At 44.0% G+C, this 27,722-nt stretch overlaps 1 protein-coding gene and 1 long non-coding RNA gene across 5 annotated transcripts in view; one reads left to right on the forward strand and one right to left on the reverse strand.

The window, feature by feature from the left end:
- LOC310892230 overlaps positions 1 to 13,661 on the forward strand; it is a 68,925-nt gene extending 55,264 nt beyond the window's left edge. The window contains exons 1-5 of one of the 3 annotated variants that reach the window (XR_014577974.1): positions 8 to 3,816; positions 4,346 to 4,526; positions 10,052 to 10,249; positions 12,183 to 12,393; positions 12,990 to 13,661. This is a non-coding gene — a long non-coding RNA (uncharacterized lncRNA). Of the gene's footprint in view, positions 1 to 7; positions 3,817 to 4,345; positions 4,527 to 10,051; positions 10,250 to 12,182; positions 12,394 to 12,989 lie in introns of those variants that run through there. The other 2 variants (XR_014577975.1, XR_014577973.1) reach the window with 2 other exon arrangements.
- The window catches only part of LOC310892227 (uncharacterized protein), a 111,599-nt gene that overhangs the window by 25,376 nt on the left and 58,501 nt on the right, over positions 1 to 27,722 (reverse strand). The window contains exon 4 of one of the 2 annotated variants that reach the window (XR_014577953.1): positions 13,783 to 16,010. The exons of the other annotated variant lie outside the window; for it this stretch is intronic. The gene's annotated coding sequence lies outside the window, so the exon portion shown is untranslated. Of the gene's footprint in view, positions 1 to 13,782; positions 16,011 to 27,722 lie in introns of those variants that run through there. 2 annotated transcript variants of the gene reach the window in all.

Raw genomic sequence — 27,722 nt, forward strand, 5'->3', positions numbered from 1 at the left:
CTGGTGAAAAAGTCCTTATTAAGCAACCTGTGGCCCTCACAGCCTCTTCACCCTATTCTGATCTCCCTGCTTACCCCATCATGTGTAGCAATAGGAGGGTCTCATAACTTCTCGCTATTTAAGGTACATGCAGGCCAGGTAAACAGGTGGCTTAATTTAGGTATTGCATTTATTGACATTACTTCCTCAGGTTTAGTCCATACAAAGCAAAAATGGTGGGTTGTTTTACAGTAATTTTAATTTTCAGGTACAAAGGATAAAAGATTCCTAACTCATAAGTGACAAGCTAATACAGCTAAGCTTTCTGAAGAGGATCTGGAGAGCTAAAACTTACCACTAAACTTCCCTTTCCTACGCTAGGCTGAAGGCTAACTAAGCCTGAAAAAAAGGCAAGGCTCCAAGTCCCTGAAGAAGATACCTCATTACAAGCATTAAATCTCTCTTAAGGATTTATCCTACCACCCAGACTGTCAGATGGTTTGATTAACATCTCATCATTTCACTAAATTTATAACCAAAAAAAAAAAAAAAAAAGAAGGATGGTTATCAGTGTGAGTATTTCTTGGTAGCTGATCCTGGCTTGTGGTAAATAAAGCAGACCACAAGCTCTGTTTTCTCTGATTTTGGATTTAATGAAGAAGCATTTAAAGGCCATGGGAAGTACAAGTTTAGTAATGGTGTATGTTACATGTAAAGTCTATCAGGGACTGAGATGGTCCAACATACACACTAGGATGTACTTGCAAAAATTGCATGCAGAAATGTAGAACAGGCCTACTTATATTTACCTTTCATATTCTCTAAGTTTGGATCATTTTTTCTTTGTCTGTTCTCTCCTTATCCTAACAACTTTTGAACTCCAAGTGAAATCTGATTTTATTCTCCCCCCAATCTATTTTCTCCCCATTTTTTCATCCTGTATTTCTTCTGCTTGTTGATTAGCTGAGCAATGAACTTCATGATTGGATCTGAGGTCTAATGACGTGAAGCAGTGAATTGGTTAGCTAGTTACATAGCTAGCTGCTACACAGCTTGGTGGCTTCTGGATGGCTGCTGCACTAGGAGACAACTGTAGCCTCTTCTGGCTACAGCAATTTAATTGTTGTGGTCAGCTGGGAGAGTGATGAAAACATGGATGTCTTGTCAAAGAGCTTATTCTAAAGGAACGGGTGCAGTTATGCTTAGACAAAATCAAGTAATAGCTATTTACACCTCAGTAGCAATCTTTATGCCCAACATATTCGAAGAGTTCAGTGTTAACTCCCAGCACCCACCTCCCTCCAATCTATACCTTTCCTCTGGACCTTGGAGCTAGAGAACTGGCCTAGCATCACATAACAGGGATTGAATAGCCTAGGCTCTGCGTGTATTTAAATTACAGCCTTAATGCTCCATTAGTGTGCACTTCTATCGCCTTCATTACTTATATATTTGAATGCCTGGTAAATAGGTTGTTCTCATAGGGAAGAAGGAAGGGTCATATTTATTTAGTGTAATAAGAAAATATGAGAGGAACAGAAAATAGAGAGCTGCCAGCAACTATACCTAGCATTTTGCAGCTGAGGGGGTTTGCGTCGAACATTCATGCCTATTAGACCACATCAGATCTCATAATTAACTAACGGCAGTGTGGGGGAGACATTCCCTGGCTGAAGCTAAACAGCAGCTGCAGTGTCTGTGCTGTATCATATTGGGGAGCAAACCCTCAGTGTGGGGGCTTGGGAGGACAACAGCCAAGAATATCTTGAGCTGCAAATAGTTCAGTCAATGCCAGAGATGGGTAAAAGGCAGAGAACATTTGAGAGACAACACAGAGGGAAAGCTGGAGGCCAACAGGCAGCTACCACCAGTTTGATTTAGAAGAGCTGAGACAGTAGGGCTGCTTCATGTACATGGATAAAATCACAGTCTCAGAAGAAGCTTTTGTGTATGAAGAATCACTACTTTTGATCTCTGGTGTGTAATTGCAAGTTAGGGACACTGTGAAATATTACTGAGAAATTGAGCAGAAAGATTCAACAGCTATACACAGTGACATAAATGGGAACAGGGTGAGATCCAGGAGAGCTGAAATTAGGGAGGAAGATGGCTCTGGGGATAGGTCAAAATAGGATTATGAATAAATCCCAAATTAGAGATATATCCCTGGTTTAAGTCCCCAGGGAAGGGAAGTCCTCACCAGAACAGAAACCTCCACAGGGCAGAGGAAACTGTTGAGCCGCGAGTGCTGGCCATTACTGCCAGGTATTTGTGGCACCGGCTGGTGGTGGTGGTAGCGTGTGACACATCTGCAGAGCTTCTCCATCTGAAAGTTATGCTATCAGGGGCAAGCAGAAAGCAGAATGAAGCCCTGACATAAGCTTCACACCCTACTTCACCAGCAGCAGTGCACACCCTCCGCCTAAACCTCAATTTTCAGGGCACAAACTGGGGCAACGGCACAAGAGCGGGTCACGGCGGGATGTGACTGCTCAGCCCCTCACAGCCCCACCACTGCCACCCTGCCGCTCGCTGGAGCAATGTGCACGGGCAGGGGGTCTAGACGGGTTTGGGAGCAGCTACAGCACGACACAGCCGACCTTTCCCCGTCCGCCCACCCCAGGGCAGTGGCGGGGGAGGCCGGGTCAGAAAATGGCGGCCCGGCGGGCAGGTCGCGCGGCCGTGGCGGTCGGGGCGCAGGCGGCGGCTGATGGCGGCCGGTTTCCATGGTGACCGCGGCGGGGGAAGGGGAGATGGCTGCAGAGACGCGAGGGGGAGCGCGGGCGGGGAGAGATGGCGGCGGGGATGGCGGCGCGGGGGCGGAGGCGCTGACCCTTCGCCTGGGAGGCAAAGGGCTCCCTGCAGCCCCATGTGCTAAGGGTGGGTGCCCGTGGGTCCCCTGCAGCCACACACTCCTCTCCCCTCAGGCATCCCTGTTTCAGGGGAGGAAGAGGAGGAGGGAGAGGGTGTGGAGATGCCACTGTCAGCAGCACTCGTGTTCATGGAGGTCTGGCCTGGTGGCTTGTTAAATATGACTCCGCAGCAGCATCCCCAAGGAGCTGGCTTGCAGCAAGACTGAAGGACACTGGCCCTTCTCCCTGTAAAACATTCAGCGGGTCAGCCCAGCCGCTTCCTCTGGTGGCAGCCCCTATGGCACCCCGGGGAGCACGGGGTCATCTTGGAGATGCTCTGGGTTTAGGTCAGGGTGTTCAGGAAGGTGCTTGGCGAGGAGAAAAGCCTGAGATGCGGCAAAGCACAGCTGGGATTCACAGGCAAAACAAACTGCCTGTGTAAATACATGGGCTTAGTATTCATACAGGAGTAAGTTCCAGAGTTCAGAATGGTTGTTACCGTATAGAAAAGTGCTTATCACCATGGTGACTGAGCAATGCTGTATCTTCCTAGGAATGGAAAGTTTCAGTCCCAGGGATCTGCGGCATATGACCAGTGGGTTAAATGCAGCTGTCTTTACCTTTTAAATCCAGGGATCGTGATTTGTGTGACAACTGTATATATGCCCGTGAAGTGAATTGGTTGGAATCAGCATGGCGTCCACCTGGTAGCTAGAGATACACAAAAAGGACACCACAAGTACCCGTTGGTGTCCATTTCAGGTAGTGTCTTCCAAAAAGAGTCTTGCATAAACTAAGGCAGCAGCAGGGAGTGCTGCAGGGAAGAAGGGGAGCACTGGAAGGGCTATCAGACTTCCCAGTTCTTTGAATAGCAGATTGTGTAGCATCTTAAGTCTAAAATGTCTTGGATTGAGTAGAGATTGCCATTCACCATGTTGTAGTTGAGGATCTTGATGCCCACCAGATGTTCAAGTCTATATTAAAGGTAGGCATAAATATAACAGCATATATTCATGTATAAATTTAATGTAAGTATGTTAAATGTTAGGCCAAAAGGATCTGATGAACCTTTTTGGGTTTGTTTTGCTTATTCTTAAGGCATTTGGGTAAAACTCTGTTATCCATTTCCAGGTGTACCAAGAGCTTTCCTGGTGTTGATCCCCTCTTCCTACCACCCACCAGAAGCAGACCTTAATCTAATTAAAAATATATTACTGCTCCCTACAAACTTGGTCCTCTTCAGGAATTCCTAAGTATCAACCTCAGAGCCTTGGAGCCTCCCCTCTAAAAATCCTAATCATGGGTTGCTCCCCGAAAGGGTAACAACAAAACCGCCCTGAGTCACTGGCAGTTTCCTCAACTACTGCATGTCTAGCTAGGAAAAAGTTAGTTCTAGCCATAGTGTAGAGACTCGCTACTCACTGGTTCTCATACAAGGGCTCTGAACCAGGAAAAAACAAACAAACAAAAACAAACAAACAAAACACTAAACCTTTGGATTCTTCCTTGTCCAGGTCTTCATAGAGTCAGTGTGAAGCTTGGCTGATTTTCTTTGAAGTAGTGAAAGATTCCTGAAGCATATTGAGAGGAATTGGTTGAAGATGAGAGGGGTTTTGTGACCAAGAGCTGCTTGCAATGTGAAAGATGGAGCCCATGAAGAAGGTGAAAGCATCACTCATGAATGAGCTACCCAAGGTATGTTCAGATGGGCAAGGCAGCACTGTACTGTGGGTATATGGGTGTGCACCAGGCGAGCTAGTGTATCTCCACTTATCCATGCAGAGATCTGAGCACCCTGGAAGGAAACTAGCCATACGAACATAGCATGGCATTGAGGTTAATATACTCTGTTCTTGAGCAGAATTCACTGAAGGTCAAAGCTGTGCACATGTGGCCATGTTGTTTCCACCTCTGGGGTTATATGGGGCAGAATACCCACGACCAACTCTGGACACATGCAAAATAGGCAGTAGCTGCGTGAAGTAACAATATACCTCTGACCCTCCTGTCAACTTTGCCAGAATCATGGAAAGCCAGGTTGGCAACATCACTCAGAGAAGGGCTGAGATGTGTAAAACAGCATTTATGAGGCCTGATGTTACCAACATCTGAGAAATATGTTAGTTGCTTCTGTTTTCTTCTTCCTGGAGTCTCAAGAGATCAGCATTCTAGTTCCTTTTTGTCTTCTTTCCCTTCCCAGTCCTCTTTTCTTTCTCTTTCCTCTTTTTGCACAGGACTAGTCCAGCTCAAATCCCCACATCATAACCGAACTTTACCTGTGCTGCTGAGAATCTGCCAGTCACCTCTGGTACTGCCTTGAGGATCTACACTGCTTGTAGCCACATCCTTTGAGACCCTCAGGTCAGGATTGCTTGCCATAGCTAACCCTGCAGAAACCTCCCTCCCTGTCACTCCTCCTCCCTTCCCAAGACACTGTAGAGCTGACAACAGCAGCTGAATTACCTGGCTGCTTTTCAAAAGAACGTATCCCAGAGCAAAGTAAGGCAGTGGCCTCAGCCACTCAGTGTAATTAAACACAAGCATCATATTTGTGTAGCTTGTGCCGTGGCAACCACAGCAGTTATTCTCATTCAGCTGGAAGGTTTAGAAGGCAGACTTGCGGTATTTCACAGAAGATCCTCTTTGCAGGCAGTGCCTTAAACCATTTCACTGAATGAAATACACTCAAGGAGCAAAGAGTGCTGGGGTGGGCCAGGGAGGGTTGGTGGGAGAAAAACACACTGGGCAGAACCACACCATTTCTGGCCGCGGTTCAACAGCAGCTCTTGGGGCAGGACCTGATATACTATTAGACTGAAAAAGGCTTTTTATACATTGTGTTTTGGCACCCAGATAGCATCTCTGTTTTTTTTCTCTCTTTCTCTCTCGCGTTCCCCAGAGAGGCAATATATTGTCTTCCCTCTAGTTAAAGGGAGAGGGGGCTATTTGCACAGACAGGTCACTGTTTCTGTTGAAGGTGAAATGAAAAGGCCAGCTAATTCATGCACACAGACAGGAGGATATAGCAGTGTACTGTCAGCCATTACAGGAACCTGCAGCAAGACAGACCGGAATGAGGCAGCTCTGCACAGTTCACACAGCACTTGCCAGAGATAACCTTCAGGTCAGGGTAGCAGAAAAAGTGATGCTGATAAAGAAAAGCCCATCAGAAGGAAAGGGAAAAACAGAATACAAGACAAGGGGTCAGTTTTTTTGGCTGCTGTATATCACCCTATATTCTCCTGGAGCTGTGCTGGGGAGAGAAAGGATGTGGCCACAGTACCTTGGCATCCCAGCTATCCTGGGCTCTCATACATCCAACATACAGCCAGGTGGTGGCATTGCCAAGGGCACAGAGGCAAGAACAATCTGGGACACGCCAAAGGGACTGTGAGATCTCTCATCATCTCTGATGGGCTCTATGTATTACGCTGGAGGTCCTGAGATGGACACCTAGAACCTGGGTCATGATCTGCTGAGGGAAACAGCAGAGTTAGAGAGCCTAGAGTTGGAGCCCCTGTAATTCGGGGTTAGATACTACTGCCAATGAATGCACAGGAGGTTTAGCAATCACTGTCTGCTAGAGTAGGTGAATAATATCACCTGAATATTACACAGTGCTTTTCATCAACAGATCTCATGTGTGTGTTGTTACTGCTAGTTTTTTATAGCTTAGGAAACAGAATTGTGGAGAGGGTGAGGGGAGTTGTCCAAGACTGCCCGGTAAACCGGTGGTAAAATGAATAGGAAGCCTGCCGTCTCACACTGCCAGACTGAATTCACTTGTCACACACAAGGTAATGAAACATAAGGCTGCTGTCTTCCTCTCAGTTCTTCTGAGATAAAGCAGAAAGCTCTCTCTGAGGTTGTGGATACCGAGGTCTCCTGTGCCAGAACAGCAGATGCCTGCGCTGTGTGGGTCCCATGCCCTATGAGGATCACTGTCCAGACAGCATGTCTCACTCTGCAACTGGTCTGAAGTATTCGTTCCTCACGTGGGATGGCAAATGGTGGGGAGGTAACTAGATTGATCTCCCTTGTAGGCCTTTGCCTGGGACTTGGTACACAAGTTCCAGATGGTACAAAGCCCCTGCTGCTTGGATCTGCACAGAAAACTGCTTCTTCCTCAGCCTATTTCACAACATATTTGGCTCTCTGTCGGTTGGTTGCTATTTGTACGAATTAAGCTGCACTGCCAGGAACGTTTGCAAACAGTGAAAAGCAAAGTGGGATGCACAAGGCAAGTCAAAATAGGTCTCAAATCTGGCAAAATGCCTGCAGGTGCTTATAACATTTGACTTACTCTAGCCCATGTATTACACACCCACACACTCATTCATCCAGCTTTCTCTTGCCTTCACGCCCACACACGCTCACCCTTCACAGGTTCATTCACCTTCTCGTCACCCTCCCCACTTTCTCTTCCAAACAGTTATTCCCACACACAAATCCACCTCTGACACCCTTTGTTCCCGATATACAAACACACACACGTTAATGAATGCTGGAGTGCAGTGTCTGTAGGTGGTATATATACATCCATGCAGCAGACTATGCTGTAATCTTATACCTATGCTGTGAAAAAGCCTTTGGGACTAGTGAGCTGAGAGCTCTGATTGCTCTCACTTCCACATAAAATACCACTGATCCAGTTTATGGGTCTGGTGGTTTCCATCCTCCCCTGTCTCGGCCTGAACTCTGCCATCATTCTTCACAGACCCTCCCTTTCTGCTCAGCTTCCCCTTGTTCCCCTTGACTCTTTCTCCTTGTACTTTTCCTTTCCCACATCGCTCCCCGAAACCGCAGGTATTCAGAGAGCCTGGCTGCCCCTGTCCCTCCTGAAGACCGAATGCTGTCCCTGGTTATCTCACAGGGAAAGCGAGCAGGGGTGAGCAATGAGCCTGCCAAGCAGTGGCAGGGCACGGGGCAGGAAATCCTGCAAGGTGCGGTGAGATCAGAGGCAGAGATGGTAAGCGGTGGGGCAGCCCACGCTGCCATCCATCCGAGCAGCGCTGAGTCCGCCTGGCATCGAGCCTGCCTCTAATGGAATGTGACCCACCGCTGGGAATGAGCTCATCTGTAATCCACTTAATTGAGTTTTATGAGCAGGGCTCTCACATCGGGGAGCCAGCCTGCCTCCTTCCTAGCACTCGCCCTTCTTTGCTTGCTGCCTGGGGAAGGGAAGGGGGCTGGGGGTGCAGGCAGTGCTCCACCCGGCTGTTGATTGTCTGGTTTCTGACTTTCTCCCCACTCTGGGGAATGCACAGAGAGCTCTTCAGGAGACCCACTGCCTCATTATCTAGCATTGTTTGCTTTTGCTGCAGATAGTGGATCTGAAATGTCCATGTGATTACTGGTGATGCTGTACGGACACCAGAGCCTACAGTGCTCACAGCTTTTTGGTCTCTGTTCCAGTGTTTGGTACTCAGAGGAGAGGTTTTGATGTGCTGTACGGATCTCATGCACACATCAGCCATCTTACCTGGGGGTTCAAGTGGGATGGGGATAGAGCCATGCTGTTCTCACTCCTGCCTTTGGTGTGCAGTAATCAAGAGGTGGAGCTGTCAGGATGCCACAGGAGCCTTTGTTTACGCTGTAACGTCTTGCCATCTTTAGCATCTGCATCATCACTTGGTGGTGTTATGTAAGTTGGTCACATAAGGGCCAGCAAACAGAGAGAGCTGTCTGCTGTCTGCCTTGGGATTTGCCAGCTTGAATTTGGTGAAAGATGCAGCCTTTTCTTTTGGTGAAGCAGAACAGGGAAAGAGATACCGAGCAAGAGAGCCTTTTCCTCCTCTGGAAGGGCTAGTAGAGACCCTCTGGCATGCGTCATTTGGGAAGTATTTCCTCCAGTGCTTGCATAAAGGCCTATATTTGAGATAAATGCTGGGTGCAACTCCTGCTACTTTCCCATCATGTCTGGTCTCCCTTGTAGGGAGGAAACTTTGACATGGTTTCAGATCTCATGTTTCATAAACCTTCCAGAGCAAGGACCTCAGCAGTCCAGAAATTTACAGCTTTAAAGGAAAGGACATGGCATATAGAAGGGAAACTGTGCTGATGCATTAATACAAACACTGTAGCAGACCTATCCTGGGAACAGCAGTGTCACCACTGTGCATTGGGTGATACTTAGGTGTTTCTTAAAATCCACAGCCACTGGAATCAGAGGATTACACGATAATAAAAGATTTCATTTTTGTAAATGTGGACTTCTGGTCTTCAGAGTTGCAGACAACACTAAAAATACACACATACATATATATATATCCATATAAACATATATATATATATAAAATGTCATGATTTTTAAACCAATCTCACACAGAAATGCAATGACTTTCCACTGACATCCTGATGCTGAGACAATATAATGACTTTTCAGGATGGTTCGTTGAAACTGTACTACAGCTGAAGTGCATGTTTTCTTCCCCTCTGCTTTCTAAGTTAAGGAATCCCTAAATCTGTTGTTGCTTTTAAAGAGGAAGTCTTTTTGTTTCGTGGGCACCTTAAGCGTGCATCCAGCTGGGTCAGCAATTCTCCTGTCTTTCTTTGTGTTCTTGCAAAATGAGCATTGCAGGTTCTTCCAGTACCTCACCTCTCTCCTCTGTCCCAGCTCCTGTGTACACGTACGTTTAAGAAAGGGCTTTAGAGCAATGAATCTACTACTCTACTGCTAGCAACATAAGAGAAATCTGTCACAAGTCAATGCTGAAAGGCTGGTATGCAGTTGGGCAAACTTAGGCACAGACTGCCTTAGGGTGAGCAAAGGTAGTTTTTTTTCTTTCATACCACTTAACCCTAAAATCTGAAAACAGTCATCCCGGCGTCACATGAAGTCCCCAAATGGCCATGCAATATGGATAGAGGTAACACTCTTCCAGTGAGTCCGATGCTGGAAATACCTTCTCCCAACTTATATGCATTCTTTTGCCATGTCCTTTCACTGCAAAACTCCTGACATCATGTTTGGTACTATTTTATCCCTTGAGTAGTAGTTAGCTTCAAAAATGGCAGAAGACCCTCAGTATTGCCTCCGGCTCTCTCTGTTTACAGAATCCGCACACAACATATGGTACATGGAGAAAGGAAGAGCTGTTAAAAGGATGAAAGCTGTTCCAGTAAATGTGGTTATTAGGAGCCATTGGAGTATCTGTCATTGATGGGAGCAAAATATTTTAGGATATTTGTACTTTATGACATAAATGTTTTTTTTTCAGGGAAACTTTGTAACAATGGTTTGTTTGAAGAGCAGACTGTCCAAGAAACTGCTTCTGCTGTGTCTCAGAGCACTGTCAGTGTCGAAGTTTCTGCTAAGATCTACAGTGTTTCACTCCGCTGCTGCTTCAAACCCATGAGAAGCTTGTGTGCCTCAATGCTCTTTTCCTCCCCATCCATAGATGTCAGCCTAATAAAAGGTACTGACCCTCTCTACAGCATTTGCCTCCAGTTTAGATGTTCAGGCAGCAGTGGGGGGGCTATCTTGCTTACCCAGGGCAGGTGATCTTGAAGTAGCCAAGTCAGAAGCAATTACTGCTCTTCCCTCTTTCTTCCCCCATTAAATCTCTTCTTTCCGTGGCAATTGCCCAGATTTGTTGTTGGGGCTGAGTTAAAGGCAGGAGACAGATTACTGACAGGGGCTGTGCTATGCTATGTCCATACCCCATCAGCTGTGGAAGATCATGCATCTCTTCACTCTCAGAAATAAATAGGCAGCTTGGTTCTTCAGCCTAGCCCTCCCCCACTGAGCTCTTCACACACATCTATAAAACACCCACTCACAAGTATGTGTATAAACAAGAAAACAAATCACGCCACCTAAAAACTAATTGAACAATTCCTCCTACAGCCTGTGAAGGAAAAAAAATTAAAAGAAGGAGAATGTTGGTTGTTTCTATTTCGGAAATATTGAAGAGCTACTTAACTGCTATTGTGACAAAGATAGATAACTAGGTTGATTAGACAGAAAAGAAGAGGGAAAGTGTGGAACAGAGTGAGAGAGGAAGAAGCTTTGTCACATGGCTGTCTGTCAGCTTGATTAGTGGCTTTCTCCTGAATACTCAATGGAGTGGCCTCTATGGGTGAATCTCATTAGAGATAAAAACGGAAGAGCTGCAGGAGTCCACACTGAGATCTACCTAGAAAGTTTGACAGCAGGGCCTCTGCTCAGGCTCGAAGGAACAACAGCAAGGTCAGGAAGCAACTGAGAGGGAGATGGCAATGACAATGGCACTGCTGACCAAGTGACCTGTGGCAAACTCTTTGATCAGCAGTGCAGAAAAAGAGGGCTTGTTCCTAGTGACAACACAGTGGCCAAGACAGCACCACAAGGAAATGCTGTGCAGACAGCTTTCCAGGCAAGTTCACTAAGTCACAAGTGACTTTTCCCTGCAGGTCCTCAGAGGATTGCTGAAGCTAAGGTGATGCTAAGATATAAATGTCCCTCACAACCACCAAGTAGGGTTTTAAGGTCAACAGTCCTCATGTGGTCGAGCAGCGTGAGACCTACCAAATTTCCTCAAGCAGGAATGACATCTAAATAGCATTCAAAATAATTATGGTTCCTAATGTCAGGATATTTGATGTTGCCAGGGAGAATTACAAAAGTCTGGAGCTGCTGAGAACAGCGGAGCAAGTCTCCTGGTCTGGTTTCTGGGGAATATTTTCTATGCAGCAGATGACCAGGCGGCTATCAGATATTTCAGGAAAGCAGACAGGGCAGCGTAGGCTGCAGTGTCAGGAAGTCCATGTGCCATAGTAGGCTTATGGTTGCTCCACACAGCTGTCCTGGGTTTCTCACTGTAGAAAGGGGACTTAGGGATGCTTCCCTGCCTCAAGGGCCGTGAGATTAGGTCTTGCTTGTGCAGTGCTCTCTTATCCTCTAGTGCAATAATGCAATACAGCATGCCAGTGCTGTAAACAGCCTTACAGATGGGATCGTGGACAATTCACATCCATTTCAGAGGGCAAGGGGGGAGGAGGCACACGAGTATGTGGCGTGTGTGGGCAGTTTGCAGTGCATCTGCTCCTGCTCTATCAATTCTGTGGACAGAAAGAGGCTGACATTAACACTCACTGTATGGATTTTGCAAGCTCTGTGGTGATATGTGCTTCCTGCAGTAGATTAGAGTCAATTTCTGTCTTGTCAAAAGTGGTTAGACATAGTCTAGTTTTGTCATGTGCTGGGGTTTAGATATTTGTGTGGTAGCTGAAGGCTGTGCTGACACTGTCAGGGAATGACTGCTTCAGACTTTTAATGGGACTATAGCCTAACAAGGGCCAGAATACTGCTGGGCATGGGTGTTTCATATGACCTGTTCAATCTATACAATGTACCTGTACTATCCACAGATGTCACAGCCAGAGGCCAGGTGTACCACAATCCCACCCTCGTACCTCTGAGGACAGCTCTTCAAGCTCCAGGCTTTCATGCTCCTAAGATGGGATCCGGTGTCTCTCCCATGACTTGCCTTCATCCTTCCGTTCCAGTTGCCTGTGATCCCAGCTGGTCCTGGCTCAGCAGGCTTCCTGATGGGAGTCGCGTGGCCCTGCACCCATACAGGTAAGCAGACAGAGTTCTCAAAGCATGATATTGTTAATCTGAACAGTGTCACAGGGCATGAAAGGAAAACCTCTCCTGTTGTTTCTCCTGATAGTAGTACAGATATTTTTGCTTTTCCAAGCACTCAGTGGAGCCTGTCTTTTGTAAGTTTGGGCTCCACAAACGTATTCCCTTCCCTCTATGCCCAAGGAGGTGCTTTTTAAGCCGTACTGATCTTTTGGTCCAAAATCTCTGGCAAAATCCCCCTTAAGACGTGAAAGTAGCATTTTCCTAGGGATTGTGGAAAGTTACTTCATGTTAGTGACCATAGGTGTATTTATTCAAGGGTGTTTATTTAGAGCAAACACTTTGAAGCTGGTTTTCTGAGTTTTTTGTTTGTTTGTTTGTTTGTTTTTTTAATAACTTTTTCCTCTGCAGTTTTCCTTTAAAGCCTCCACTATGGTTGTAGTAAAGCTCCTCGTAGCCCAACATAGCCCTGCCAAACTTCCCCTTTAGCTAGTGTGTAGCATCACTGACTAGCTCTAGGTCCTTCACTGCATTTTCATATTAATTTGGTTTTGGTTATAAGGTAATTTGTTTTGTTTTTTTTTTGTAAGGTATTTGTTTTGGCTATAAGGTAATTTGAAAACTGGAAATCCAGATGAGGATATGAAGCGCTCTTTTGCCCAGGTCCCCCCAAAACTACCAGCTAACTGCCCTGGCTCTGAATCACTGACATGCAAGAGAAGTGCTCTGTCTTGCATACCCTAATTCTTACTGTTATCACTCTCCATTGTGTAAGGAAGCTCACAAAGGCAGAGATTCATCTAATATTCCCATTAGAACAATCCTGCTAATACAAGTGATTTAAGTGTAGACTTTTGTTGTAGAAATAATAGCTTAAGTGGAGGTGGAACCTCCTCTATACATCTTTCTTTTTTTTTTTTTTCTTTTGAAATCTCAGGGCCTACAGTGTATTATATGTCACAGGAAATATCGGTGTAACTGCATATTGTAATTTGCTTGCAGCACATATCATTGAGCATATCAATGAAATATTTGACAACGATAGCAACACAGAAAAAATCTGTTTTTATGATCTAGCAGACTTTTTTTATCAAGTTGACTCTCTTGTTATTTGTTGGTGGTGTAATATCATAACAAGAAGCACTGTGTAACCAATAAAGTGGAAGTGTTACTTATAACATCTTCTCCATTGTAAAAGAAAGTCTTGCCAGAAAAGGCCTCTTTATGTGAGCACATAGGCATTTGTATAATCAAGGACTTCCCTCCACATCCTTCCATCTCTGCAAGCATTTTAGTAGTTTTGAGTGATGGAGTCTACAAATGAAAATGTCAGGCAGAAAGTGTTTATGCAATTTTGAAAATAACGTAGATACTGTAGTTGAATCTGAGAGAGATAAGATTACACTGTATGTGTCTGTTTGCGTGTCTGTATACATGAAAGAGAGTGAGTGAGAGAGATATTACATTGTGTTAGAAAAGGGAACGACAGTATGTATTAGAGGGAGATAAAATTGTGTTTTCGGGGCCTGTGTTTGAAAGATTTCATTTTGCAGATGTGTGTAGTTGGGTTTATGCTAAAAGATTTGTTTGTTTGTGTTTAGAGGGTGAGATTGCACTGGTTACATGCATTGAAAGGATGCGATGTGTTATAGTATGTATGCATGTGTACATATGCATAGGAAAAAGAGAGCCTACACTGTGTATGTTAAAGAGAGGAAATTCATACCATGTGTCCTAGGAGAAAGATGCAATATGTGTCTGTTACACAAAATGAAAATGTTAACATAAAATAACACAGCGTATATATATGTATCCATGTGTCTATGTATTTTAGATAATTTGTAATCTCTGGTTCTATTTTATATACAGTAGAAACCACTGTAGTGGTTTAGAAATATTTTCCAAAAATTGTGGAATTTCCTAGACCTTTTTTATACTTTTTCACTCAAAACACTTATGCTTTTAAAATAGGTGTTGAAGATGCAAAACAATATCTAAAGAAATATAACATATAAAATTCGTCCCTGAAAAAAGAGTCAATTGGAGTGAGTGTTCAGTTCATTGATGAACAGCACTTGGAGCTAACAGAAAAAAAAATAAATCAGAACTTGTATTTTGCCTGAAGCAAATTTTAATGACACTTGTTTGGTATTTTATGATAAATTCATTCAAAACAGTAAGTTACCAGAAAAATATTCTTCCCTCCAGGAAACATGAACATGTCACTGGTGATTCAGAAGCTAGAAGTTGTGATATAAACATACATTTTTTTAAAGAATACATTCCATCCTTTTTTTTTTATTATTATATAAGTAATTTGAGTTTCTAAACTGTATGCTAAAAGCATCACCTGAATAGTGTTTTTAACCATGTTGAGAAATGGTAACATTTTTATAAGTTAGAGAAAAAGTTTGACTGAGCCGTGTGATAGAGAAATAGCATAGTCCCTTTCATGTGCTGAAGAGAGAAGAAAATACTTCTACTGTCTTCTTCTCGACTCAGACCTCCCCTTCATCTTGACAGCAGTGCCTCTGCTTCCCTATTTCTTACACGTATTTAGCTCTCAGTACCAGGCACCCCTTGTCTTTCCAGTTTCAGTGGGATGACGTGGCCTCTTCAGATGTGCCCACACTGTGGTCTGCCTGCATGGACAAGGGCTCAGTCTACAGGGCAGCATGACAGTGGGGCGCAAAAAGCAGAGGCTGCTTTCCATGATCTTCGCTTTTGTCACTCTAGTCCTGGATGGCCAGGACTTGCTTCTGCTAATCTGAACGCAGCATCTGCTTGTAGGCTGGTGTTCTCCACAACAGTGATTCATGGACCCATCACTTCATGTCATGGGAACCTTAGGAAAAGCTATCAGACTGCCAAGACTGTCACCACACAAGTTTGGAGAGGAGTGCTTGGCATCCTCCTGCACACCTGCTTCTAGCAAGGGGAAGACAATCTGCCTTAAAGTATGTAGAGGCTTCTCTTTCACCAGTGCAGATGAACTCAATAAGGAGGTGAAGATCGGAGGCAGTCTGGGACCGGTACTGTTTAATACCTTTATCAATAACATAGACAGTGGGATCGAGTGCACCCTCAGCAAATTTGCAGATGACACCAAGCTGAGTGGTGAAGTCGATGCAATAGAGGGAAGGGATGCCATCCAAAGGGGCCTGGACAAGCTTGAGAAGTGGGCCCATGTGAACCTAATGAGGTTCAAAAAGTCCAAATGCAAGGTGCTGCACCTGGGCTGGGGCAATCACAGACATGAGCACAGACTGGGAGAAGAACTCATCGAGAGAATCCCTGAGGTGAAGTACTTGGGGTTTCTGGTGGATGAAAAGCTTGACACGAGCCAGCAGTGCATGTTTGAAGACCAGAAAGCCAACTGCATCCTGGACTGCATCACCAGAGGAGGGGCCAGCGGGCCAAGGGAGGTGATTGTCCACCTCTGCTCTGCCCTTGTGAGGTCCCACTTGGAGTGCTGCATCCAACTCTGGGGCCCCCAACACAAGAAGGATGTGGGTCTGTTAGAGCAGGTCCAGAGGAGGGCCATGAAGTTGATCTGAGGGCTGGAGCACCACTCCTATGAAGAATGGCTGAGAGAGCTGGGGATGTTTAGCCTGGAGAAGAGAAGGCTCTGGGGAGGCAAATGCAAGCAGTACTACTAGCCACGAAAGATACCCATTAAACATCCGTGCCACTTTGTGTTACCGTATGATGAAACCTTTCCTGTCTCCCATGCTCAAGTAAGATGATAGGCACATATTTACTCAAACAGTTCATCTTCTCCATGCTCATTCCCCAAGACAGCTAATTCTGGACCGTGTTGGTTTCAGTGCTGGTGGAATCTGGCTTCACTGCACTTTGACAATACCTGTACAGCTTGCCTTGGTGGCCATATCTCTGTGCAGAAAAACCCAACAAATCCTCTTTGTAATCACTCATGCACTTTGTAGCAGGTGTATCTAATGCTTCTTCTGTGTGCTCTCGTGTTTATGTGCACCGCCAGGGTTGCCAGCTCACAGCACCTTTTTGTACTTCTCATTACATTTACTACTTTTCCTTACAGCCTGAGCTCCTGTAGTCAGGCAGCTGAATGAAAATGCTGGCTGTCATTTAAGAAAGGATGCAAATTTGGTTGTGGTTGTGGAGGAAGCCTGTAAATGTAGCGCTATAATTTATCAAAAAAAAAAAAAAAAAAAAAAGAGAGTGAAGACATGTTTCCATGTTTAATTGCTTGATTTCTTAGTCAACTTATTAATTTGGGCGGAGGGGGGTTATACAACTCAGGTTTTTGACTATCCAAAGTGGATTTAGACATACCTTTGTATATACATGTGCCTTTTCAGCTGCATATATAAAAATACGCCTGCATCTGGGTGTAGAGATGCATATGTACACCCCCCACCTGCCAACTGCACCCATCCCTTTCTCGCAGAAATCTTCACTCTCTCTCTGCCTTTCTTCCACGTTTCCCTTTCTGCAGCTTCTGTCCACCACCCTTCCCTCAGTTATGGAATCTCCACTGTTGCTTTTATCGAGTAACCTTCTCCCCCGCTCTCCCGCCCTCCTCTCCTCCTTCACTCCAGGAAAGCTCTTTTTCACTGATGTCTGGCGTTCGTACCTCTGTAGACAGAGAATGGCAGGAAGACAGTGACGTGAGCAGACAGAATAACCGGGGAATAAAAAAGAGTTGGTTGAGAATCTGTAATTAGAAGCCCAATTTCCATTTCCTTCTCAGGCACTTTTAAAATCCCTTTCAGGGGTTTCTTGACTGTCTGAAAATTGAATGTCATTGAGATTTTTTTCTTCTTCTTCTTCTTTTTTTTTTTTTTGCATCCTCTTGTTTCCTTGGCAACAAGTTGGTGATGCAGGAGCTAGAAATGTGCTGTGTCTCCGTGGAGATGTTGGCGTGGGTGTGCCATGGTGACATCCACGATGGACGCACAGCTCTACCAATCCTACCCCACCCCTTGCAATAAGCACAATAGGCCCAACCTCGGAGGTGACGCTTTTATTTTTAGCTTGATAGGTGTTAATCTGCTCTCTTCTCTTTGCACATACACCACGACAATGGGTCGTGAGATCCAGACACCTCATTAGTTACATCAGCACAAATTGACTGACTCGAGGAAGGCTTTTAGGGCCAAATCCTCAGCTTTCAATTCAGGAACTTTTAAACTTGGAAGAAAATATTCTCCTTTCTTGGAGGGGTACTCCTTACAATGACTTAAGTCTTTCCCCTTCTATTAGAGAAGAAAGAGTTCCCAGTCGTTACTAAATAGGACTGTGAATCAGAGCTCCTATGTTTCATTTTATTCTAAATTAAGTCATTTCTCTCTTTCATACCTCAAGGGCTGCTCATTTTGAATGCGAAAAAGCTGCTATTGCTCTTGGCCTGGGGCATGGGAGATTAAATTTTATTGAGATGCTTAACGGCGAGGTTCCAAGGCATCTAACTTGTACGCTCCCATAGGACATAAATTTCCCCTCCAAAGAGTCTGTTACTCAGATTAGCCCTTGTTTGGATCTGCCCACCAGCAAGAAGGTAGCCTGTAGGACTGTCCATAAAGCAAAAGGAAATTGTGAAGACTTTCTAGGTTAGACCTCCCCAAACACCCCAGTATGATGCCCTCTCTCTCTCTTGTCCCCCACACTCAATATCTTTAAAATATTTGTTCTTGTTGTGCATACAGCTGTTCAGCCTTGTTCTGTATTCTGCATTCATCAGCGTTCTGGCTGCAAGCCAAGACCCAAACTCTCCTTTAAAGTAGCTCTTGATACATACTATAGCAGGGTAAGGGCTAGCCACGGTCTCATCGAGCATCCAGAGGTCCTAAAGCCTTCTTTTTGTTGTTTCCTAGGAGGTTTTATGACATCACACCGAAACTGTGATGTCAACAAGGAACCCTCTGGGTAGGCTTTTGAGAGGTTGCTAAGGATCTTCTTACTGCCAAATGACTGTAACTTCATCCCAATGGGATTTGCAATAGGGCTCATCCATGCAGCAATAAAGCCAAGTATCAAATTCTTCTTGCCAGAAAGACCAATTAAAGGATTAAATGTGAAAAGCTGAAACCCATAACATCCATGGTGACAGGGTTTTCTTTTCTTTTTTAGACTGTAATCATCTTTGTAGCATATTGTTCTGGGATCAGCACCCTTGGGGATACATTAGTACGGCGATTGACGGAAAGAAGCTGGAGAGGGAAACCAAAGTGAACCCAGCCAAGGCAAGATAAGCTTCTCAGCCATGCTGGCAGATTTCTTTTGCCTTCTTCCCTACACTCCTGCAGCGATTCAAGCACAGACTGAGTTTATTCAGCTTCCAAGATGGCAAGGTGCTTGTTCAAAAGGTGTTTTATTGTGTGGAGCCAGAGGAAACATGAGGAACAATCAGATACCAGTGGCACATTAAGATGTATCATTGACACATTATGTCAATGAGAAGGAGTGAATCCAGGTTCTGTTTTTAGGGACATTATGTTCTAAGGCAGGCACATAAATCTGACTCAAATGCCTTGCTTGTTGAATCTGAATCCAGTTTATTCCTGACTGCCACTGAATTCCAGGTCCGATTTTTCTTTTTATTTGCACTTGTATTAACAAAAGAAAGGGGCTGACACATCTGTCTAGCTGCAGCAGTATGCTTACCATTGTACCTAATGTTGTCTAAAGGAGGTCTCCTGCCTCAGGGAACTAGGAGCCCATAGGCCTGATATGATAAGATGCAGAGCACGATTCAAGACACACTTCTGCTGACTTTGGTGGGGAAAAAGTCTGCATGCTCACTGGAAGGGGAAGTGACATAGCACTGCCTTAGCTTAAAAGACATTGTATGATGAACTACCTGCAATTAACAGTGAAGGCAGCAGTAAAGGTAGGTTGTTGGAAGACTCAGTAGAGGCGATGTGTCTAAAATCACGTGTCTAATCTAGATAGAGAGGAAGATGAGTGAGGGACCTTGCTCAACAATGTAGACAAAACCGTTTTGTGGGATTTTTTTTTTTTTTGTCTACATGCACTTAACAAAATACTTGCTCTCTGCAGAAAGTTTTTATCAAAACATTGCCATGGGGTTTTATTTCTTTGTTTGTTTGTTTGGTTTCTTAGCCTAAGAATTGTTACAAATTTTGCAGGAAGAGTTAAGATTTTCTCTAAAAAAACCTACCTCTTCCTTCTCCCCTTCCTTCCTCCTTGTCTTCCACATCTGGAGCTGTGGGAATGAATCCTACTCTTGTCAGGAACATTGCAAAGAAGATCCTGCTAGCTCAGGTTCCTCTCCATTTTGGACAGTCACAGAGAAATCCCAGATCAGCTTTGCTCATACCCAAGAGCAATAGCTTTCTCCACATCATTTGAAAAATGAGTACAACATAAAATAAAGTTCAGATTCTTCTGGCACCTTCTTTTGCTGTATACTTCTTGCATTTGTTAGTACACTTTTGTCAAAGGTGCTGTACACACAGAATACACAAGAAACCTCACCCTATCTCTTGCCCCCAGGAGATTAGACTAGCACGCACCAAGTATGTGATTGCTTTTGATTTCTCTTCCCTTCCTCTCCTTCTCCCCGAGTGAGATTCAGCAGCTTCTGCAATATGACAAGTTCCTGTCAGCTGTCAGGGCACTAAAATAAACCTTTATCTCGTCTCCACAGCCCTGAATGACAGGGCTGGCAATAGGTGCACCACAGCCAAACAGCCATTTCTCCCATATGCTCTTTCAACCTCACTGCATGCTAGCACAGCAATCTGTAGCCTGGCAAATTTGCTGTTTTTCCTTGCAAGACCTACAAAAGGAGGCAATCCTGGTTCATATTTCTTGCCGTTGCAGTGTCTTATTACACTGGGTTATAAGATTTCTTTTGCCTTCTTTCTCCAGCATTGGGTGAGAGTCCGAGCCAGAATGCCAGTCCAATGCTAGGGAATGAAAATCCTGCTAATTCTCCTAAATTAGAATTGGCTGCAAAAATGGCCTTGGGGCACACATTGTAAATTGAGTTGAAACCATGCAGTTGGAGGGAGCAAAAAATTGTCTTTCTTTAGGGAGAGAAGACATTACATATTCACACTTCAAGCATGCGTACCGTTGCCAACTAATCCTTATTCCACAAGGCTAATTTTGAAATAGCATTTATATGGCATGGCTTGCTAGGGAGGGCACTGATGAATCAGTCAGCTGCCCTTTATAATAAACCCTGCACAACTGCTTCCTGTGTTGCTCTTTTCTACTGCCTTGCCTTCCAGTCATCTCAGTGCCACGCACTCCTTATTCAAAGGGCACCTGTTGAATAACCATGCAGCAGGGGCAATAAATAAGGGGAAGCACAAATACACAGTACAGTTCAAGCTACTACTTTTCTATGGTCTCGTTACAGGAATACGGGGATTCTGCTGAATGGCTGTGCTGATGTTTGATAAGGAATGATAAGCCTGTAATTCACTCGTATGGCTGTGCAACTGCTTCCTGCTAAGTGGGAAAGCCTGGACGAATGCTGTTAGCCCTAATACTGCTGCAGCTCAAAGCAGTCCTTTGCACCACAGGCATCGCAGATGCCGTTGGTTAAATGCACTGTACAAAGCAGCATTTGCTTAAATATTGCTGCCCAATAACAGTTGGGAAGTCCAAAAATTGAAGAAGAAATATGTTTGCAGCCAGCTGCTGTAAGAATAGGTTCTGATTGGTCTGAAATGCTGTGTGGATTTGGAAACCTACCGATGGAGCAAGTTATATTAAAATTGCACTGCATTAGCAAAGATACCTACCCAATGTGCTGGTTGTTCTGCTGGGTCATAATGTTGGTCTGTCCCTGTCATGAGGACTCTTCAGCTCACTATCTCACCCCAAATGACTTTCTTTGATAAAGAGACAGAAGCTACAAAGATAGTTCAATCTCCAGAAATTTGCCTCTGGGTAGAAGACAAAGGGGGTTTCAAATTAGTGAAAGAAAGGCAGGGAAACAGGCATTACTGTCTGTTTGGCAGCTAGAGTCACCATCCTTGGGTAGACCAAAGGTCCATCTAGTCCACTTTATTCAGGGGCCAACAACTGGGGTGGAGAGTAGTGAGAGAAGAAACAGCAAAGATGCTTCCCTCAAATACGCCTCCAGCCTCCAACAGTTTGCAGATGTCATACTTTCTGAGGTAGAGACTGTCTAATAAACAGACTCTTATCTATAAAAGAGCCACAGCAAATTTTGTTTCTTCTATTACGGCTAGGTCAGAGAAGATTATTAAGGGCTACAGGGGTCAAATGAAGGGACCATATAGGTTCAAGGCAATGGCTGTGACAGGGAGAATTTACAGAGGGTGTGGTAGAGAGGAAAGATAAGAACATGGGGTAGATTAGGCGATACTGTGTGACAAAGTGTCATAGAATAAGAGAAAGAGTTTTGTCTCACCAGACTTGAAAAGGATCAGATTTGAGACATCTCAAACAGTGTCTTCATCACGTACAGTAATTACCTTAACCATGGATATGTTCAGCAGTGACTAATAATAAAGATGAACTATGATGTATCTCAAAGGGACTTAAAGAAAGATGGATGAGGAATTTTATTCTCATTTAGGAATGTGGTAATTTGGAACTGAAGTAAATTTATCAAGGTTCCAAATCATGTTAGGAGCAGTAAATATCTCACTGCAGTTAAAAACAGATACGGAACTATTTGAAATCATGAAAGAAAGGAGCAACTGCTTTCTAAACATTGTGCAGCAAATGATAACAGATTTTAAATAATATGAAGTCTGGTATGAGCCTCAGAAAAATATATAATGCTGTTGCCTGTGCTTAAGTGTATACACATTGAGAAAGGGTTGCTGCTCAGCTTTATATATCTCCCCATTAACAAATTCTTTTGTAAAGTCTATGAAAACATTTGTTTCAGGAGGAGATGTTGCTTTACCTGAAGCTTTACTTCAGTTTGTTAGGTCATTACCTTTTACAGAACCAAAATGTTGGTGAAAAAATGTGATGAGCACTGGGTTCAGAACAAAGCAACAAATCCTCTTAGGTCCCTAACGCAGTGACAGAGGAGATAAAGAAATGTGCTTAAAGTCAGGGATGGTGTAAGTGGATTGGGTTCACTAAGATGTTGCAAAGAAGTTTAAAAAAAAATTAGAGGAAATGGTTTTGTATCCAAATTTGAAAAAATGATGTTTATCAAAGCTTTTTTTTTTTTTTTGGCACTTTGAGGAGTCCTATCTTTGATCCTTCTATAGAATTAATACCCATGAAGAATAAAAAAGTAAGTAAGGAACTGAGAAAGATAGAATTCACAGTAGATCCAATAACTTCCAGAAAATGAAAAGTAAAATACCAGCAAATAATAATAAAAAAGACATGAGATTATGACTAGAATGCATACATAAATTTTACAAAAACACATGGTTGCATTGGATATAATTAAACAATTTTAATAACTTCAATGAAGTTATTAAGCCATGGCAATTTTCCATTTACACTTCAAGAAAAACCCTACAGAGTAGAATCCCAGTGCCACTTAACATCACAGGAGAGGGCAGAAAGGTTTACCATTTCTTCTGTTTCTTTTATAATGTCTTTGCAAAAACTGTTGTGAAATTCTCAGGATTAGGTGAAATGACAGGTCCTGCTCAAACTTCTTTGATATGTAGATGACCTCACTGCTACGAGACAGACAGGCAGTATTGTACAATAGAAAGTTGAAGGAAGTGACAGGAAAGACAGAATTTAAAATCAGTTTTAAGATCAATGAAGTTGAAACAAATGCTTCCTAGACTTTTTATTTGCAGAAGAATACAGTTGTAGTCTAATGCTGAGCATGACTTAAGTTTTCGAAGTACAAAACCATCCTCTAATTTTCCTGGGATGTGAGACCAGTGTACTTACACAGAAAGGGCCCATAGGTGTCCTGGGAAATAATGAGACAAATTTTGGTAGCTGAGGTTGAGCAGTGTCTGAAGAAGATCTAATAAGAGACTGCAGGAGTTTGGCGAGATGGTAAAAAGATAGATGCAGCTATGTCCTAACATTTTTAGTAGGCACAGTGGGATCAAGATTAAGTCAGACACAGTAGCTAAACAACCCTTGGTACACCACTTTACTTCTTGGATGACTAAACATATAAAGGAGGCATTATTCACCAAAGATCTAAGAATTAATAACCTTCACTGGCTTTCAAGCAACAATGCTAAATGAGCAATGCATTTCAGCAGCTTCTCTTTCTCTGTTGGGTTCAGTTTTAGCCTATTAATTCCCAGTGGCTGCAGGAATGTTGGAAGACCTTGAGGGCATCACAGTGCTTCAAGCCAAGTCTTGGTAACTGTTGAGCTTAATGCAAGAATAAAAATGACCATGCTGCCCTCTGTTCAATGTTAGTGGCTAACAGCTAAGCAAGGGGGTTTGGAGTGTGTTGTGTAATATGGAAATTACCTGATACTGCCTGGTTGTACCTCTTTGTGCTTGGCGTTGCCTGAGGTGTTTTGAGCCTTTTTTTAAGGCTTTTATCCTCAAGAAGGAGATTAGTGACATTTAAAGTTTTAGGCTGAATTCAAGGCTGTTTTTGAAGAGAAGGGCCATGCCAGTCTTATCTTTGTGCTGTGACTAACTTTGAGAAAGCTGGATATACAAAATTTGATTTCCTACCATTACGAAGACTTACTTCAATTTTAGAAAGTAGCCAGGGAAGTTGCATGCAAAAAGCTATGCTGAGGAAACACGGATCTCTGACTTAAAAAGAACTCTAAAAATGAGGAAGCTCGGAATTACAGTTCCCGAAGCAGCTGAAATTGTATTCTCTTGTATCTGTTCTTAACAATAGAACCTTTCAATATATGATCATACGATACAGGTAAGATTGTCAAACTCTCCATCATTTACTGTGGAACATTGTTCATAGTTGAGCATAGCTTTCATAACAAACAGAGAATGAACTCTTTCCTCCTCTTTGGCTGAATACATTAAGGTAACAAGGCAGAATTACCCTTCACATTTTGCAGCGTACGATATTAAAATAAATTTTATCTTTACCCCGCTGAGATGAACACTCATGAGAAGACCATCAAGATCAACATACTTGTCTTCCCTGGTGTAGGCACTGGGTAAATGCTTTTTTCCTCCTTTCTGCTTCGAACTGAAGGAGACTTTTCCACCTCCATTGAGTACTGCATCTCCTGTGCTATTTCCTGAGTGGGCACAAAAATCCCTGTTCACTTGACTGCAGGTCCTTGTCACCTCCCTTGCTCCTTCCCACTGCCTTCTTCAGGCTTACGTTTCCCTTCCTCAGGCCTCTGCTCCTGTCAAGTTGTGCCTCACCTACCGTAAGGAGGGTGCTGGCAGTTCTGGATGGCAGCTTACACCAGGAGGGTGGGAGAAGCTGGGTGAATGGTGAGTGCAGGTTGTAGGGCAAAGAAAGGGGTGAAGCAGGAGTGAAACGGGACTAGCTCCTCTAGCATGTCACAGTGCTAGGCATGCGTTATGCCACTGATGTTGTGTAATACAGCTCTGTCAGGTAGTGAGGGGGACTGTGTAGCTGCCTGGAGAGATTAAGCTGCCTCACTCCAGAAACCTTCTGTTTCTCCTTGCCACCAGAATCACTTGGGGAAGGAGATAATCCCCCAGATTTACGCAGTCAGAAAATTCACTGTTATGCTTGGAGCTGCTTCTAAACCTCCAGAAAAACCTGCTCCAGAAACAGAGCTCTGAATCCTGCGGAGCTGAGCTAAAACGGGGCCTTTCGCTGCGACGCGGTTTCCATCCACGGGGCAGCAGGTTTGGATTCCCGCCTGCACAGTCCTGGACTCTTAATAAAATTCCATCTGTGTTTCCTGCCCTCCGGGGTGAATGCTTTTGGCTAACAGTGGGGTCTTGGAAAACAAATAATAATTGCTATACCAGGGCACTACTGTGAAGGCTGGGCACGACGTAACTGTGAGCGTAGGAGAACTCTTTTTTTAATGAGGCCACACACCAAAGCAGAGCTCTGATGCCACTGGAGTGAGGTGATGAGGATACTGAGCTGTGGGAATCTTAACTGTGAATTTCCATTCTCCAATACGGATTATTTTATTGACCAAAATGAACACTTTCTACCCTGGAAGACTGTTGCAACGTCTGCATTGCAAAAATGCCATTAATATAGGTCTGATGCTGGATTGCATGAAAATCACAGTTGGTCCACCTCCCAGTTCTAGCAGGACTCTGCTTAAAGGGAACTATAATAAAATTTGGCTATGGTGTGGCCAAGCTACAGACCAATTGTCCGTCTAAGTTCTTTGCATTTTCGACTGGGGAGCTCTTCCACTGTAGTTGGATACAGTGAGGTTTGCATTGTGGATCTTGCTGCAAGGGAACAAACCCTCTGCATATGCCATGCCTCCCGGATAAACTCAGGGACATGGACCTTCCTCTTTCAGTATCATGTCCAATCTAAATGAAGTCAAGGCAAGGGGAGCTGTTTTTTGGAGCCTTAAGGGCATAGGAAGCTCTTTAGCTTTTCTTTCACCCTTTTCCTGTCTGTGTCAAGGATACTCCATGTACTTTCCTGCGTGCAGACTGTTTCTGCTCAACTCAGCTGTTTTGCTAGAAGCAAGAATGTGATCAGCTGTGGGACAGGAAGGAAGGAGGATGAACCTGTCCCTGCCACTCACCTTCCTAGCGTTGGAGCAGCCAGGTCGTCATCCCCACTCTGGCTTGAAGCAGGGGTGTTGCAGGCAGATGCAGAGCTGAGACAGATGTTCCAGAGAAGGCTCAGGGAATTGTGACACGCTATAACGTTGTCGTGTCATCATGCTGGTATCACCGGGCAGCTCCCACGTTCAGCAGTGGGGTGTTAGAGGAATGGCAATATATCAGTGAAGAAGCCAGGAAGAGTGAAACAGCACTGGGATGGACTTCTCTACTCTTTTCATGCTCTGAAGAGAGCAGGACTTGCTCCTTAACATCTGCCTCTGTCCTCGTCCCATCACACCCATCACTGTAAGGTGACCAGCTCAGATACTGACAGCAACTTAGCCCTGGCACTGCAGGATTTTGAGTAAATGATGGGGGCAGCCTGAAAAGCAGGGTAGGTTGGGCCACACTGAGCTCCTGGGCACAACTGATTCTCCTTTGAAGCTTGCTTTGTTGGATCTGTGCTACAGCGGGAGGGACTGCTGTGTAGACCCAACGGCAGAGACTGAAGGGTCCCTGGAGAAGAAGGAGGTGGCTTCCTGGGTCATCCTGTCTCATATTTGGTCTGCCTTGTAAAGGATCACATTCCCCCACGGCAGACTATTACTACACTGAGGATAATAGCTGATAGGCTGACCACTTTGGGTGATTACATTTTTCTTTTTGACAGACAAACAGATGAGATTTCATTTTACGGAAGAGTTATGGTTTCAGCACTAAGCCGTGCTGGGATTTAACTGTTGTATTTGTATTTTTGATGATTCTGAAGCTCAACAATAATTAACCGTGACCTTATGGTTATAAAGACCATTGTTTGTGCATGTTAAAATCTTTCTACCCTTGCTCCTACCCAGATATTCCAGTTAGTGTATGCCACACAAGTTAGAGAAAAAACATCTTTTCTAAGAATGATAAAAACAGGGAAATTATTGAGGCCATTCCTTATTATGTTCCCTATTGTAAAGTCAGGTGTCTTCAGTGCTGTGAGCCCAGCTGTGCAGGCATGGGAAGAAAAGAAGAAATCACTGGGAATAAATGCAGAGCATCTGTGCATATTTCTTTGGCTAACACATTAGCAACAGGTGCTAGTAACGTCCTGTGTATTCATTGTGGTGCAGGATGAGCAACCAAGCAGTCATGAAACTGAATGAAATATTTCTGTACTGGCATTTTCTGAAGCAGAAAAGCCTTCCACAGAAGGCTTCAGACCTCAGAAGACGCAGTGCCACACTGCCATTGTGACTTCTGAAAATCATGGGTTTAAAGCCTCTTATTACAACCTGTTGCACACAATCTTAGGTCAAAATAAACTAGGCTCTCCTTTCTTGTTATTAATAATTCAGGATTAACTCAAATACAAAAACTGGCATAAGTAATCCTTGTACTGAAGACTGTACTCCCCCAAGGAGATTGTGGAATCATAGAATAGTTTATAAATATATCTAAATATAAATATAATATAATGAATATGTCATAAATACATATAAATCAGGCTACAACATGAGTTTGGTCGTAGTGTTACCCTGCACTATTTTGTGTCAATCAGACACAGATGACTGAAAGTGAGCCCAAACGAGACCAGAGTTGGATAGCTACTGAGGATATGAAAAATGCAAGTGGGACAGCAGTGGGATTTTCAGGAATGCCTATTCAAATGAGGATCCTAAAAAATCTTTATG

Source organism: Anser anser (assembly GCF_964211835.1).
Source record: "Anser anser genome assembly, chromosome: 1".
NCBI classification, from domain to species: domain Eukaryota; kingdom Metazoa; phylum Chordata; class Aves; order Anseriformes; family Anatidae; genus Anser; species Anser anser.